This window comes from Chiloscyllium plagiosum, unplaced genomic scaffold (assembly GCF_037043375.1).
Source record: "Chiloscyllium plagiosum isolate Xiang-an unplaced genomic scaffold, Cpla_swu_hap1 HiC_scaffold_49, whole genome shotgun sequence".
Classification (NCBI taxonomy): domain Eukaryota; kingdom Metazoa; phylum Chordata; class Chondrichthyes; order Orectolobiformes; family Hemiscylliidae; genus Chiloscyllium; species Chiloscyllium plagiosum.
The window spans coordinates 266,898-283,356 of NW_028270187.1; positions in this window are offsets into that span (position 1 = coordinate 266,898).

Below are 16,459 nucleotides of genomic sequence, written 5' to 3' on the forward strand. Positions count from 1 at the left end.
CTCTCTCTCTGTCTGTCTCTCTCTCTCTCTCTGTCTGTCTGTCTCTCTCTCTCTGTCTCTCTCTCTGTCTCTCTCTCTCTCTCTTTCTCTGTCTGTCTCTCTGTGACTGTCTCTCTGTCTCTGTGTGTCTGTCTCTGTCTGTGTCTCTCTCCTGTCTCTGTCTCTCCTCTCTCTCTGTCTCCTCTCTCTCTGTCTCTCTCTCTCTGTCTCTATCTCTCTCTGTCTCTATTCTCTCTCTCTCTCTCTGTCTGTCTCTCTGTCTTTCTCTCTCTCTCTCTCTGTCTGTCTCTCTGTCTTTCTCTCTCTCTCTCACTCTCTGTGTCTTTGTCTCTCTGTCACTGTCTGTCTCTCTCTCTGTGTTTCTCTCTCTCTCTCTGTCTGTCTCTCTCTCTCTCGCGCTCTCTCTCGTGCTCCCTCTCTGTCCCTCTCTCTCTGTCCCTCTCTCTCTCTCCCTCTCTCTCTGTCCCTCTCTCTCTCTGTCCCTCTCTCTCTGTCCCTCCCTCTCTCTCTCTCACTCTCTCTCTTGTCCCTCTCTCTCTGTCCCTCCCTCTCTCTCTCTCCCTCTCTCTCTCTCCCTCTCTCTCTCTCCCTCTCTCTCTCTCCCTCTCTCTCTCTCCCTCTCTCTCTCTCCCTCTCTCTCTCTCCCTCTCTCTCTCTCCCTCCCTTTCTCTCTCTCTGTCCCTCTCTCTCCCTCCCCACCCCTTGCTTGTCACCGTTCTGTGTGTGAGGTGACGGTCGAGGGGGCGTTGTAAAGAGCCGAGCCTGGCAATGCTGACTGAGATTAGGAGAGAGCGGTCTGACCCCCGTTGTAATTTTAAGCGGCACTGTCTGTCCCAGATTCAGTAACCTATCTCCGCCTGCACCCAGTTTATCCCAGAGAAATGTAATTGCCCCCCACCCCCCCCCGCCCGGCCCCCGTCTCGCAGCCCACCTCTGTGCAAGGGGCCATGTCCCTGGCTGTGTGTTTACACAGCCCCTCGATGTTTGAACCCTCACTCTGTACCGGTCTCAGCACTGATCATTGGTTACAACAGAGCCACCCAACTCCCCGCTCCCAAGGTCGATGCTCTGTGTCAGATGGTATGCACCACATCAGCTGGCTCACCCCTGCGCTCCCCTCTCTCTTCCCCCCTCTCTTTCCCCCCCCCCCCCCCCCCTTTTCCCCCCGCCTCTCTTCTCCCCCCCCCCCCCCCCCCTCCCCCCCTGTCCTGGGGGTGTTTAGTGGGGAGGGAACAGTGTAGAGGGAGCTTTACTCTCTATCTAACCCCCCCCTGTCCCTGGGAGTGGGGGACGGTGTAGAGGGAGCTTTACTCTCTATCTAACCCCCCCTGTCCCTGGGAGTGGGGGGACGGTGTAGAGGGAGCTTTACTCTGTATCTAACCCCCCCTGTTCCTTGGGAGTGGGGGACAGTGTAGAGGGAGCTTTACTCTGTATCTAACCCCCTGTCCCTGGGAGTGGGGGGGACAGTGTAGAGGGAGCTTTACTCTGTATCTAACCCCCCTGTCCCTGGGAGTGGGGGACAGTGTAGAAGGAGCTTTACCCTGTATCTAACCCCCTGTCCCTGGGAGTGGGGGGGACAGTGTAGAGGGAGCTTTACTCTGTATCTAACCCCCCTGTCCCTGGGAGTGGGGGACAGTGTAGAAGGAGCTTTACTCTGTATCTAACCCCCTGTCCCTGGGTGTGGGAAACAGTGTAGAGGAAGCTTTAATCTGTATCGATCCCCCCTGTCCCTGGGAGTGGGGGACGGTGTAGAGGGAGCTTTACCCTGTATCTAACCCCCTGTCCCTGGGAGTGGGGGGACGGTGTAGAGGGAGCTTTACCCTGTATCTAACCCTGAAGATACAGGAATCCTGGGGGAATGGATGGCCAGGTGGGGAGAGGACAGAAACTCCCTGGAGGTGTGAATGGCTGAGGTTTATCAGCCCTGACGAGAGAGAGCCGCTCCAGCCGACTCGGATGTGAAGCCACGCTCAGTCCCAGGGAATGCTGCTGATACCATTCCTGCTACTTTTCCAAGATTCAATTCGGGCCTGGGATTCCGGCGTTCCAGGTTGGATCTGTTCAATTCGCACACGGACTATCCCCCCTCACTATCAACATCCTGGGGGTTCCCATTGAGAGAGAATCTAACCATCGCCCCCTTGATGTTCAATGGTGTTACCGTCACTGAATCCCCCCCCCCACCACTATCAACATCCTGGGGGTTCCCATTGAGAGAGAATCTAACCATCGTCCCCTTGACGTTCAATGGCGTTACCGTCACTGAATCCCCCCGCCCCCCCCCACTATCAACATCCTGGGGGCTCCCATTGAGAGAGAATCTAACCATCGCCCCCTTGATGTTCAATGGTGTTACCGTCACTGAATCCCCCCTCCCCCCACTATCAACATCCTGGGGGTTCCCATTGATCAGAAACCCACCTGGACTCTCCACATAAACGCAGCGGCTACAAGAGCAGGTCAGAGACTGGGAATCCTGTAGCGAGTAACTCACCTCCTGTCCCACCATCTACAAGGCACCGGTCAGGAGTGTGAGGGCATACTCCCCCTGGGCAGGGGCAGCCCCAACCGCATCCACAAACCCGACACCGTCCGGGGACAAAGCGGCTCCCTTGACTGGCATTTCTCCCATGAGCATCCACTGTTGCTCTGTAGCAGCAGTGCACAGACGGCCCCCGCAGAAACCATCTCACCGCCCCTTCCGAACCCAAGGCCACTTCCCACCTCGAAGGACAAGGGGCAGCAGGTGCGGGCCAGCCCCTTGCAAGTTCCTCCTGAACCCCTCGCTATCCCGACTTGGAAATATGTTCGTCCTGTGTCTGCAGTGGTTCAAGAAGGCAGCTCACCATCCCCCCCCCCCCCCCCCCCCCAACCTTCTCAAGGGGTAACTAGGGACAGGCAAGAAATGTTGGCTAGCCAGTGACACCCACATCCCACGAATGAATTTTAAAATAGTCTCTCCCCCTGTTTTCTGGGTGGAATCCAAAAGAAAATTCGATACAGGTCCATTCATGTCTTGAGATTGTCTCGTCTGAGCATGTTGGGAAACTGCGATGGAACTCATTGAACTCCGACATAAACTCATCTGCAGCCAAGTTGATTGGCTTATTAAGAAGGTGTGTTGGCTTTCTTCAGCGGGAGGGTTGAGTTTAAGAGCCGTGAGGTTATGCTGCAGCTGTATAAAACCCCCTGGTTCGACCACGCGGGGAATGTTGTGTGCGGTTCTGTGGTCGCCTCATTATAGGAAGGACGCGCCAGCTTTAGAGGGGGGCGCGGGGGAGATTTACCAGGCTGCTGCCCGGGCTGGAGGGAGTGTCTTATGGAGAAAGGTTGTGGGGGAGCTCAGGCTTTCCTCGTCGGACTGGAGAAGGATGAGAGATGATAAGAGGTGTACAAGATGGTGGGAGGCGGAGGTAGCCAGAGACTTTTTTATTTCCCCCCCAGGATGGAAATGGCTATCACGAGGAGGGGGGCATCATGATAAGGTGATTGGAGGAGAGATGTCAGAGGTTCTTTACTCAGAGAGGGCAGGGTGGGTGGAATGCACTGCCAGCATTGGGAGGAGAGTCAGAGATATCAGAGACAACCAACTGTTTGACAGGCGCATGGATGAGAGTAAATTGACAGGACATGGAGGTTAGACTGATCTTAGGGTAGGAGAAGAGGTCAGCACAACATCCAGGGCTTGTACTGTTCTATGATCCGTGATCTGTGAGTGTTCGTGGGTGTATACGTGTCAGAGGTCCACTCCATCTGCACAACGTCAGGCCATCTTAGCAGGACTTACACACTTCATGGTAAGGCCCGAGGGAGTGTGGCCGAACAGAGAGACCTTGGAGGGCAGGTTCATAGCTCCTTGAAAGTGGAGTCGTAGGTGGATAGGATAGTGAAGGCGGCGTTTGGTGTGCTTTCCTTTACTGGTCAGAGTGTTGAGTACAGGGAGTTGGGAGGTCATGTTGCGGCCGTACAGGACGTTGGTTGGAATATTGCGTGCAATTCTGGTCTCCTTCCTATCGGAAAGATGTTGTGGAACCTGAAAGGGTTCAGAAAGGATTTACAAGGATGTTGCCAGGGTTGGAGGATCTGAGCTACAGGGGGAGAGGCTGAACGGGCCGGGGCTGTTTTCCCTGGAGGCTGAGGGGGTGACCTTCCAGAGGTTTACGAAATTATGAGGGGCATGGATAGGGTAAACAGGCAAAGTCTCTTCCCTGGAATGGGGGAGTCCAGAACTGGAGGGTATAGGTTTAGGGTGAGAGGGGAAAAGATATAAAAGAGACTTTTTCCACCCAGAGGGTGGTACGTGTGTGGAATGAGCTGCCAGAGGATGTGGTGGAGGCTGGTACAATTGCAACATTTAAGAGGCATTTGGGTGGGTATATGAAGAGGAGGGGTTTGGAGGGATATGGGCAGGTGGGACTAGATTGGTTTGGGATATCTGATCGGTCTGTTTCCATGCTGCACATCTCTATGACTCTATGTAGGTATCACCGCAGATACTATGATAGAGCGTCAGTGATGTGGGGCAAACACAGGATGGTGGAGTAGAACAGAGGCAAGGGATGGGGTCAGTCACTACAGGCTATTCAGCATTTTACATTTCCACATCCAATGCGCCGTCAACGTGAGCAACAGACTTCAGCAAAATGGTGACTCGATGGACGGGTCAATTCTCGGGTCTGGACCGACCACAGCCACTCAAGATTCCCACCTCATCCCGGCCTGGGTGCAGCCGTGGAAAAAGGGACAGAATTCCAGAGGTCAGCTCAACCTCAGGGCCGCTTTGGGCCGGGTGTGGCAGGGAGGGGCCCGAGCAAAACTGTGGTGAATGGGAATCGGAGAGGGTCGCCTCTGCTGGCTTCGGTCTCAGAACAGGAGCCCCGTCCGGCCCTTCGATTGCCCACTCTGCCACTCAATAAAGATCACGGCTTCAGCTCCACTCAGCAGCCCTCTCACTGTAACCCTTCAATTCCTTAACTGTTCAAAAAAAAAACACCCTATCTTAACTTTAAAAGCATTTGCATTAACCACTTCCCGAGGCAGATCATTGCACAGACTCACAAACCGCTGGGTGAAGATGTTCCACCGAAATTCAGTCCGAAATCTGCACCCCCTCATTTTGAGGCTATGTCCTCTTCTCCTAGTTATATCTCCCAGTGGAAACACCCGCTCCACGTCTATGTTACCTATTCCCTTCAGAATTTTATATGATTACCCCTCCTTCTTCAAACACCCAGGGAAAGAGTGATGACTGGGAGTCATTCCCCCCCTCAGCAAGAGTTCCTTGAGGGAGTATCGCAGGCCCCATGCATCTTCAGCTGCCTCCTCCATCACTCTCAGTCTCTGTATGGAAACATCCACACACTGCACAATTCGATTCCAGTCTGCAACTCGCTCCTGCGTGCGGGCAGTTCTGCGAGAATTTGTGTTTGTTCAACGCAAATTGGCTTTGGCTATAACGCAATTCCAGTCCCAATAGTTTAAATGGTGCTGCCATGATGGAATTTTCTTTTTGGTAACGTGGGATTGCAAGGCAACAGAGCTATCGCTTTAAATTGGAACAGACCTGAATCTATTATTCTGTATATAAACCACCCCGAACCCCTCGATTAGATTCCAGTCTGTAACACGCTCCCGGGGTGTCTGTTATTCTGGATATAAATCACCCTCAACTCCTCGATTAGATCCCAGTCTGTAACTCCCTCCCGGGGTATCTGTTATTCTGTATATAAACCCCACCCCGAACCCCTCGATTAGATTCCAGTCTGTAACTCCCTCCCGGGGTATCTGTTATTCTGTATATAAACCCCACCCCGAACCCCTCGATTAGATTCCAGTCTGTAACTCCCTCCCGGGGTATCTGTTATTCTGGAAATAAACCACCCCGAGCCCCTCGATTGGATTCCAGTCTGTAACTCCCTCCCGGGGTATCTGTTATTCTGTATATAAACCCCACCCTGAACCCCTCGATTAGATTCCAGTCTGTAACTCCCACCCGGGGTATCTGTTATTCTGTATATAACCCACCCCGAACCCCTCGATTAGATTCCAGTCTGTAACTCCCTCCCGGGGTATCTGTTATTCTGTATATAAACCCCCCCGAACCCCTCGATTAGATTCCAGTCTGTAACTCCCTCCCGGGGTATCTGTTATTCTGTATATAAACCCCCCCGAACCCCTCGATTAGATTCCAGTCTGTAACTCCCTCCCGGGTATCTGTTATTCTGTATATAAACCCCACCGAACCCCTCGATTAGATTCCAGTCTGTAACTCCCTCCCGGGTATCTGTTATTCTGTATATAAACCACCCCGAACCCCTCGATTAGATTCCAGTCTGTAACTCCCTCCCGGGTATCTGTTATTCTGTATATAAACCCCCCCGAACCCCTCGATTAGATTCCAGTCTGTAACTCCCTCCCGGGTATCTGTTATTCTGTATATAAACCACCCCGAACCCCTCGATTAGATTCCAGTCTGTAACTCCCTCCCGGGGTATCTGTTATTCTGTATATAAACCACCCCGAACCCCTCGATTAGATTCCAGTCTGTAACTCCCTCCCGGGGTATCTGTTATTCTGTATATAAATCACCCCGAACCCCTCAATTAGATCCCAGTCTGTAACTCTTATATTAGATTACATTACATTACATTACAGTGTGGAAACAGGCCCTTCGGCCCAACAAGTCCACACCGACCCGCCGAAGCGCAACCCACCCATACCCCTACATTTACCCCTTAGCTAACACTACAGGAGGTTTAGTATGGCCAATTCACCTAACCTGCAAATCTTTGGACTGTGGGAGGAAACCGGAGCACCCGGTGGAAACCCACGCAGACACGGGGAGAACGTGCAAACTCCACACAGTCAGTCGCCCGAGGCGGGAATTGAACCCGGGTCTCTGGCGCTGTGTGGCAGCAGTGCTAACCACTGCGCCACCGTGCTGCCCACAAACTCCCTCCCGGGGTATCTGTTATTCTGTAAATAAACCACCCCGAACCCCTCGATTAGATTCCAGTCTGTAACTCCCTCCCGAGTATCTGTTATTCTGGATATAAACCACCCCGAACCCCTCGATTAGATTCCAGTCTGTAACTCCCTCCCGAGTATCTGTTATTCTGTATATAAACCACCCCGAACCCCTCGATTAGATTCCAGTCTGTAACTCCCTCCCGGGGTATCTGTTATTCTGTACATAAACCACCCCGAACCCCTCGATTAGATTCCAGTCTGTAACTCCCTCCCGGGGTATCTGTTATTCTGTACATAAACCACCCCGAACCCCTCGATTAGATTCCAGTCTGTAACTCCCTCCCGGGGTATCTGTTATTCTGTATATAAACCACCCCGAACCCCTCGATTAGATTCCAGTCTGTAACTCCCTCCCGGGGAGCTGTTATTCTGTATATAAACCCACACCCGAACCCATTGATTAGATTCCAGTCTGTAACTCCCTCCCGGGGTATCTGTTATTCTGTATATAAACCCCACCCCGAACCCCTCGATTAGATTCCAGTCTGTAACTCCCTCCCGGGGTATCTGCTATTCTGTATATAAACCCACACCCGAACCCATTGATTAGATTCCAGTCTGTAACTCCCTCCCGGGGAGCTGTTATTCGATATATAAACCCCACCCCGAACCTCCCGATTGGATTTCAGTCTGTAACTCCCTCCCGGGGTATCTGTTATTCTGTATATAAACCACCCCGAACCCCTCGATTAGATTCCAGCCTGTAACTCACTCCCGGGGTATCTGTTATTCTGTATATAAACCACCGCGAACCCCTCGATTAGATTCCAGTCTGTAACTCCCTCACTGGGTATCTGTTATTCTGCATATAAATCACCGCGAAACCCTCGATGAGATTCCAGTCTGTAACTCCCTCCTGGGGTATCTGTTATTCTGTATATAAACCCCCCCGAACCCCTCGATTAAATTCCAGTCTGTAACTCCCTCCCGGGTATCTGTTATTCTGTATATAAACCCCCCCGAACCCCTCGATTAAATTCCAGTCTGTTATTCCCTCCCGGGGTATCTGTTATTCTGTATATAAACCCCACCCCGAACCCCTTGATTAGATTCCAGTCTGTTATTCCCTCCCGGGGTATCTGTTACTCTGTATATAAACCACCCCGAACACCTCGATTAGATTCCAGTCTGTAACTCCCTCCTCGGGGTATCTGTTATTCTGGAAATAAAACACCCATTACCCCTCGATTAGATTCCAGTCTGTAACTCCCTCCCGGGGTATCTGTTATTCTTTATATAAACCACCACAAAGCCCTTGATTAGATTCTAGTCTGTAACTCCCTCCCGGGATATCTGTTATTCTGTATATAAACCACCCCAAACCCCTCGATTAGATTCTCGTCTGTAACTCCCTCCCAGGTATCTGTTATTCTGTATATAAACCCCACCCCGAACCCCTCGATTAGATTCCAGTCTGTAACTCCCTCCCGGGATATCTGTTATTCTGTATATAAACCACCCCGAACCCCTCGATTAGATTCCAGTCGGTAACTCCCTCCCGGGTATCTGTTATTCTGTATATAAACCACCCCAAACCCCTCGATTAGATTCCAGTCTGTAACTCCCTCCCGGGGTATCTGTTATTCGGTATATAAACCACCCCGAACCCCGCGATTAGATTCCAGTCTGTAACTCCCTCCCGGGGTATCTGTTATTCTGTAAATAAACCACCCCGAACCCCTCGATTAGATTCCAGTCTGTAACTCCCTCCCGGGGTATCTGTTATTCTGTATATAAACCCCCCCCGAACCCCTCGATTAGATTCCAGTCTGTAACTCCCTCCCGGGGTATCTGTTATTCTGTATATAAACCTCCCTGAACCCCTCGATTAGATTCCAGTCTGTAACTCCCTCCCGGGGTATCTGTTATTCTGTATATAAACCCCACCCGAACCTCTCGATTAGATTCCAGTCTGTAACTCCCTCCCGGGGTATCTGTTATTCTGCATATAAACCCCCCCCCCAGAACCCCTCGATTAGATTCCAGTCTGTAACCCCCTCCCGGGTATCTGTTATTCTGTATATAAACCCCACCTCGAACCCCGCGATTAGATTCCAGTCTGTAACTCCCTCCCGGGGTATCTGTTATTCTGTATATAAACCACCCCGATTCCCTCGATTAGATTCCAGTCTGTAACTCCCTCCCGAGTATCTGTTATTCTGTATATAAACCACCCCGAACCCCTCGATTAGATTCCAGTCTGTAACTCCCTCCCGGGGTATCTGTTATTCTGTATATAACCCACCCCGAACCCCTCGATTAGATTCCAGTCTGTAACTCCCTCCCGGGGTATCTGTTATTCTGCATATAAACCCCCCCCCAGAACCCCTCGATTAGATTCCAGTCTGTAACTCCCTCCCGGGGTATCTGTTATTCTGTATATAAACCCCCCCGAACCCCTCGATTAGATTCCAGTCTGTAACCCCCTCCCGGGTATCTGTTATTCTGTATATAAACCACCCCGAACCCCTCAATTAGATTCCAGTCTGTAACTCCCTCCCGAGTATCTGTTATTCTGTATATAAACCACCCCGAACCCCTTGATTAGATTCTAGTCTGTAACTCCCTCCCGGGGTATCTGTTATTCTGTATATAAACCACCCCGAACCCCTCGATTAGATTCCAGTCTGTAACTCCCTCCCGGGGTATCTGTTATTCTGTATATAAACCACCCTGAACCCCTCGATTAGATTCCAGTCTGTAACTCCCTCCCGGGGTATCTGTTATTCTGTATAAAAACCACCCCGAACCCCTCGATTAGATCCCAGTCTGTAACTCCCTTCCGGGGTATCTGTTATTCTGTATATAAACCACCCCGAACCCCTCGATTAGATCCCAGTCTGTAACTCCCTCCCGGGGTATCTGTTATTCTGTATATAAACCCCACCGAACCCCTCAATTAGATCCCAGTCTGTAACTCCCTCCCGGGGTATCTGTTATTCTGTATATAAACCCCACCCCGAACCCCTCGATTAGATTCCAGTCTGTAACTCCCTCCAGGGGTATCTGTTATTCTGTATATAAACCACCCCGAACCCCTCGATTAGATCCCAGTCTGTAACTCCCTTCCGGGGTATCTGTTATTCTGTATATAAACCACCCCGAACCCCTCGATTAGATCCCAGTCTGTAACTCCCTCCCGGGGTATCTGTTATTCTGTATATAAACCCCACCCCGAACCCCTCGATTAGATTCCAGTCTGTAACTCCCTCCAGGGGTATCTGTTATTCTGTATATAAACCACCCCGAACCCCTCGATTAGATTCCAGTCTGTAACTCCCTCCCGGGTATCTGTTATTCTGTATATAAACCACCCTGAACCCCTCAATTAGATCCCAGTCTGTAACTCTTATATTAGATTACATTACATTACATTACAGTGTGGAAACAGGCCCTTCGGCCCAACAAGTCCACACCGACCCGCCGAAGCGCAACCCACCCATACCCCTACATTTACCCCTTACCTAACACTACAGGAGGTTTAGTATGGCCAATTCACCTAACCTGCAAATCTTTGGACTGTGGGAGGAAACCGGAGCACCCGGAGGAAACCCACGCAGACACGGGGAGAACGTGCAAACTCCACACAGTCAGTCGCCCGAGGCGGGAATTGAACCCGGGTCTCTGGCGCTGTGTGGCAGCAGTGCTAACCACTGCGCCACCGTGCTGCCCACAAACTCCCTCCCGGGGTATCTGTTATTCTGTATATAAACCACCCCGAACCCCTCGATTAGATTCCAGTCTGTAACTCCCTCCCGGGTATCTGTTATTCTGTATATAATCCACCCCGAAACCCTCGATTAGATTCCAGTCTGTAACTCCCTCCCGGGGTATCTGTTATTCTGTATATAACCCCCCCCGAACCCCTCGATGAGATTCCAGTCTGTAACTCCCTCCCGGGGTATCTGTTATTCTGTATATAAACCCCCCCCGAACCCCTCGATTAGATTCCAGTCTGTTATTCCCTCCCGGGTATCTGTTATTCTGTATATAAACCACCCCGAAACCCTTGATTAGATTGCAGTCTGTAACTCCCTCCCGGGGTATCTGTTATTCTGTATATAAACCCCACCCCGAACCCCTCGATTAGATTCCAGTCTGTTATTCCCTCCCGGGTATCTGTTATTCTGTATATAAACCACCCCGAACCCCTCGATTAGATTCCAGTCTGTAACGCCCTCCCGAGTATCTGTTATTCTGCATATAAACCACCCCGAACCCCTTGATTAAATTCCAGTCTGTTATTCCCTCCCGAGTATCTGGTATTCTGTATATAAACCACCCCGAACCCCTCGATTAGATTCCAGTCTGTAACTCCCTCCCAGGTATCTGTTATTCTGTATATAAACCCCCCCCCCGAACCCCTCGATTAGATTCCAGTCTGTAACTCCCTCCCGGGTATCTGTTATTCGGTATATAAACCCCACCCCGAACCCCTCGATTAGATTCCAGTTTGTAATTCACTCCCGGGTGTCTGTGATTCTGTACATAAACCCCCCCAAACCCCTCGATTAGATTCCAGTCTGTAACTCCCTCCCGGGGTATCTGTTATTCTGTATATAAACCACCCCCGAACACCTCGATTAGATTCCAGTGTGTAACTCCCTCCCGGGGTATCTGTTATTCTGTATATAAACCACCCCGAACACCTCGATTAGATTCCAGTCTGTAACTCCCTCCCGGAGTATCTGTTATTCTGTATATAAACCCCACCCCGAACCTCCCGATTGGATTTCAGTCTGTAACTCCCTCCCGGGGTATCTGTTATTCTGTATATAAACCACCCCGAACCCCTCGATTAGATTCCAGCCTGTAACTCACTCCCGGGGTATCTGTTATTCTGTATATAAACCACCGCGAACCCCTCGATTAGATTCCAGTCTGTAACTCCCTCCCGGGGTATCTGTTATTCTGTATATAAACCACCCCGAACCCCTCGATTAGATTCCAGTCTGTAACTCCCTCCTGGGGTATCTGTTATTCTGTATATAAACCCCCCCGAACCCCTCGATTAAATTCCAGTCTGTAACTCCCTCCCGGGTATCTGTTATTCTGTATATAAACCCCACCCCGAACCCCTCGATTAGATTCCAGTCTGTAACTCCCTCCCGGGGTATCTGTTATTCTTTATATAAACCACCACAAAGCCCTTGATTAGATTCTAGTCTGTAACTCCCTCCCGGGATATCTGTTATTCTGTATATAAACCACCCCAAACCCCTCGATTAGATTCTCGTCTGTAACTCCCTCCCAGGTATCTGTTATTCTGTATATAAACCCCACCCCGAACCCCTCGATTAGATTCCAGTCTGTAACTCCCTCCCGGGATATCTGTTATTCTGTATATAAACCACCCCGAACCCCTCGATGAGATTCCAGTCTGTAACTCCCTCCCGGGGTATCTGTTATTCTGTATATCAACCACCCCGAACACCTCGATTAGATTCCAGTCTGTAACTCCCTCCCGGGGTATCTGTTATTCTGTATATACACCACCCCGATCCCCTCGATTAGATTCCAGTCTGTAACTCCCTCCCGGGGTATCTGTTATTCTGTATATAAACCACCCCGAACCCCACGATTAGATTCCAGTCTGTAACTCCCTCCCAGGGTATCTGTTATTCTGTATATACACCACCCCAAACCCCTCGATTAGATTCTAGTCTGTAACTCCCTCCCCGGGGTATCTGTTATTCTGTATATAAACCACCCCGAACCCCTCGATTAGATTCCAGTCTGTAACTCCCTCCCCGGGGTATCTGTTATTCTGTATATAAACCACCCTGAACCACTGGATTAGATTCCAGTCTGTAACCCCCTCCCAGGGTATCTGTTTTTCTATATATAAACCACCCCGAACCCCTCGATGAGATTCCAGTCTGTAACTCCCTCCCGGGGTATCTTTAACTCTGTATATAAACCACCCCGAACCCCTCGATAAGATTCCAGTCTGTAACTCCCTCCCAGGTATCTGTTATTCTGTATATAAACCCCACCCCGAAACCCTCGATTAGATTCCAGTCTGTAACTCCCTCCCGGGGTATCTGTTATTCTGTATATAAACCCCCCCGAACCCCTCGATTAGATTCCAGTCTGTAACTCCCTCCCGGGGTATCTGTTATTCTGTATATAAACCCCCCCGAACCCCTTGATTAGATTCCAGTCTGTTATTCCCTCCCGAGTATCTGTTATTCTGTATATAAACCACTCCGAACCCCTCGATTAGATTCCAGTCTGTAACTCCCTCCTGGGGTATCTGTTATTCTGTATATAAACCACCCCGTACCCCTCGATTAGATTCCAGTCTGTAACTCCCTCCCGGGGTATCTGTTATTCTGTATATAAACCCCACCCCGAACCCCTCGATTAGATTCCAGTCTGTAACTCCCTCCCGGGGTATCTGTTATTCTGTATATAAACCACCCCGAACACCTCGATTAGATTCCAGTGTGTAACTCCCTCCCGGGGTATCTGTTATTCTGTATATAAACCACCCCGAACCCCTCGATTAGATTCCAGTCTGTAACTCCCTCCCGGGGTATCTGTTATTCTGTATATAAACCACCCTGAACCCCTCGATTAGATTCCAGTCTGTAACTCCCTCCCGGGGTATCTGTTATTCTGTATATAAACCCCACCGAACCCCTCGATTAGATCCCAGTCTGTAACTCCCTCCCGGGGTATCTGTTATTCTGTATATAAACCACCCCGAACCCCTCGATTAGATTCCAGTCTGTAACTCCCTCCCGAGTATCTGTTATTCTGTATATACACCACCCCGATCCCCTCGATTAGATTCCAGTCTGTAACTCCCTCCCGAGGTATCTGTTATTCTGTATATAAACCCCACCCTGAACCCCTCGATTAGATTCCAGTCTGTAACTCCCTCCCGGGTATCTGTTATTCTGTGTATAAACCACCCTGAACCCCTCGATTAGATCCCAGTCTGTAACTCCCTCCCGGGGTATCTGTTAGTCTGTATATAAACCACCCCGAACCTCTCGATTAGATTCCAGTCTGTAACTCCCTCCCAGGGGATCTGTTATTCTGTATATAAACCCCACCCCGAACCCCTCGATTAGATTCCAGTCTGTAACTCCCACCCGGGTATCTGTTATTCTGGATATAAACCACCCCGAACCCCTCAATTAGATTCCAGTCGGTAACTCCCTCCCGGGTATCTGTTATTCTGTATATAAACCACCCTGAACCCCTCGATTAGATTCCAGTCTGTAACCCCCTCCCAGGGTATCTGTTATTCTGTATATAAACCACCCTGAACCCCTCGATTAGATTCCAGTCTGTAACTACCTCCCGGGGTATCTGTTATTCTGTATATAAACCATCCCGAACCCCTCGATTAGATTCCAGTCTGTAACTCCCTCCCGGGGTGTCTGTTATTCTGTATATAAACCACCCCGAACCCCTCGATTAGATTCCAGTCTGTAACTCCCGCCCGGGGTGTCTGTTATTCTGTATATAAACCACCCCGAACCCCTCGATTAGATTCCAGTCTGTAACTCCCTCCCGGGGTATCTGCTATTCTGTATATAAACCATCCCGAACCCCTCGATTAGATTCCAGTCTGTAACTCCCTCCCGGGGTGTCTGTTATTCTGTATATCAACCACCCCGAACCACTCGATTCGATTCCAGTCTGTTATTCCCTCCCGGTTATCTGTTATTCTGCATATAAACCCCACCCCGAAACCCTCGATTAGATTCCAGTCTGTAACTCCCTCCCGGGGTATCTGTTATTCTGTATATAAACCCCCCCGAACCCCTCGATTAGATTCCAGTCTGTTATTCCCTCCCGGTTATCTGTTATTCTGTATATAAACCCCACCCCGAAACCCTCGATTAGATTCCAGTCTGTTATTCCCTCCCGAGTATCTGTTATTCAGTATATAAACCCCACCCCGAACCCCTCGATTAGATTCCAGTCTGTAACTCCCTCCCGGGGTATCTGTTATTCTGTATATAAACCCCACCCCGAACCCCTCGATTAGATTCCAGTCTGTAACTCCCTCCCAGGGTATCTGTTATTCTGTATATAAACCCCACCCCGAACCCCTCAATTAGATTCCAGTCGGTAACTCCCTCCCGGGATATCTGTTATTCTGTATATAAACCCCACCCCGAACCCCTCAATTAGATTCCAGTCGGTAACTCCCTCCTGGGGTATCTGTTATTCTGTATATAAACCCCACCCCGAACCCCTCAATTAGATTCCAGTCGGTAACTCCCTCCCGGGATATCTGTTATTCTGTATATAAACCCCACCCCGAACCCCTCAATTAGATTCCAGTCGGTAACTCCCTCCCGGGGTATCTGTTATTCTGTATATAAACCACCCCGAACCCCTCGATTAGATTCCAGTCTGTAACTCCCTCCCGGGTATCTGTTATTCTGTATATATACCACCCTGAACCCCTCGATTAGATTCCAGTCTGTAACTCCCTCCCGGGGTATCTGTTATTCTGTATATAAACCACACCGAACCCCTCGATGAGATTCCAGTCTGCAACTCCCTCCCGGGGTATCTGTTATTCTGTATATAAACCACCCCGAACCCCTCGATTAGATTCCAGTCTGTAACTCCCTCCCGGGGTATCTGCTATTCTGTATATAAACCACCCCGAATCCCACGATTAGATTCCAGTCTGTAAATCCCCCCCGGGGTATCTGTTATTCTGTATATAAACCACCCCGAACCCCTCGATTAGATTCCAGTCTGTAACTCCCTCCCAGGGTGTCTGTTATTCTGTATATAAACCACCCCGAACCCCTCGATGAGATTCCAGTCTGTAACTCCCTCCCGGGGTATCTTTAACTCTGTATATAAAACCCCCGAACCCCTCGATTAGATTCCAGTCTGTTATTCCCTCCCGGTTATCTGTTATTCTGTATATAAACACCACCCCGAAACCCTCGATTAGATTCCAGTCTGTAACTCCCTCCCGGGGTATCTGTTATTCTGTATATAAACCCCCCCGAACCCCTCGATTAGATTCCAGTCTATTATTCCCTCCCGGTTATCTGTTATTCTGTATATAAACCCCACCTCGAAACCCTCGATTAGATTCCAGTCTGTAACTCCCTCCCGGGGTATCTGTTATTCTGTATATAAACCACCCCGAACCCCTCGATTAGATTCCAGTCTGTTATTCCCTCCCGAGTATCTGTTATTCTGTATATAAACCACTCCGAACCCCTCGATTAGATTCCAGTCTGTAACTCCCTCCCGGGGTATCTGTTATTCTGTATATAAACCCCACCCTGAACCCCTCGATTAGATTCCAGTCTGTAACTCCCTCCCGGGGTATCTGTTATTCTGTATATAAACCACCCCGAACCTCTCGATTAGATTCCAGTCTGTAACTCCCTCCCAGGGTATCTGTTATTCTGTATATAAACCCCACCCCGAACCC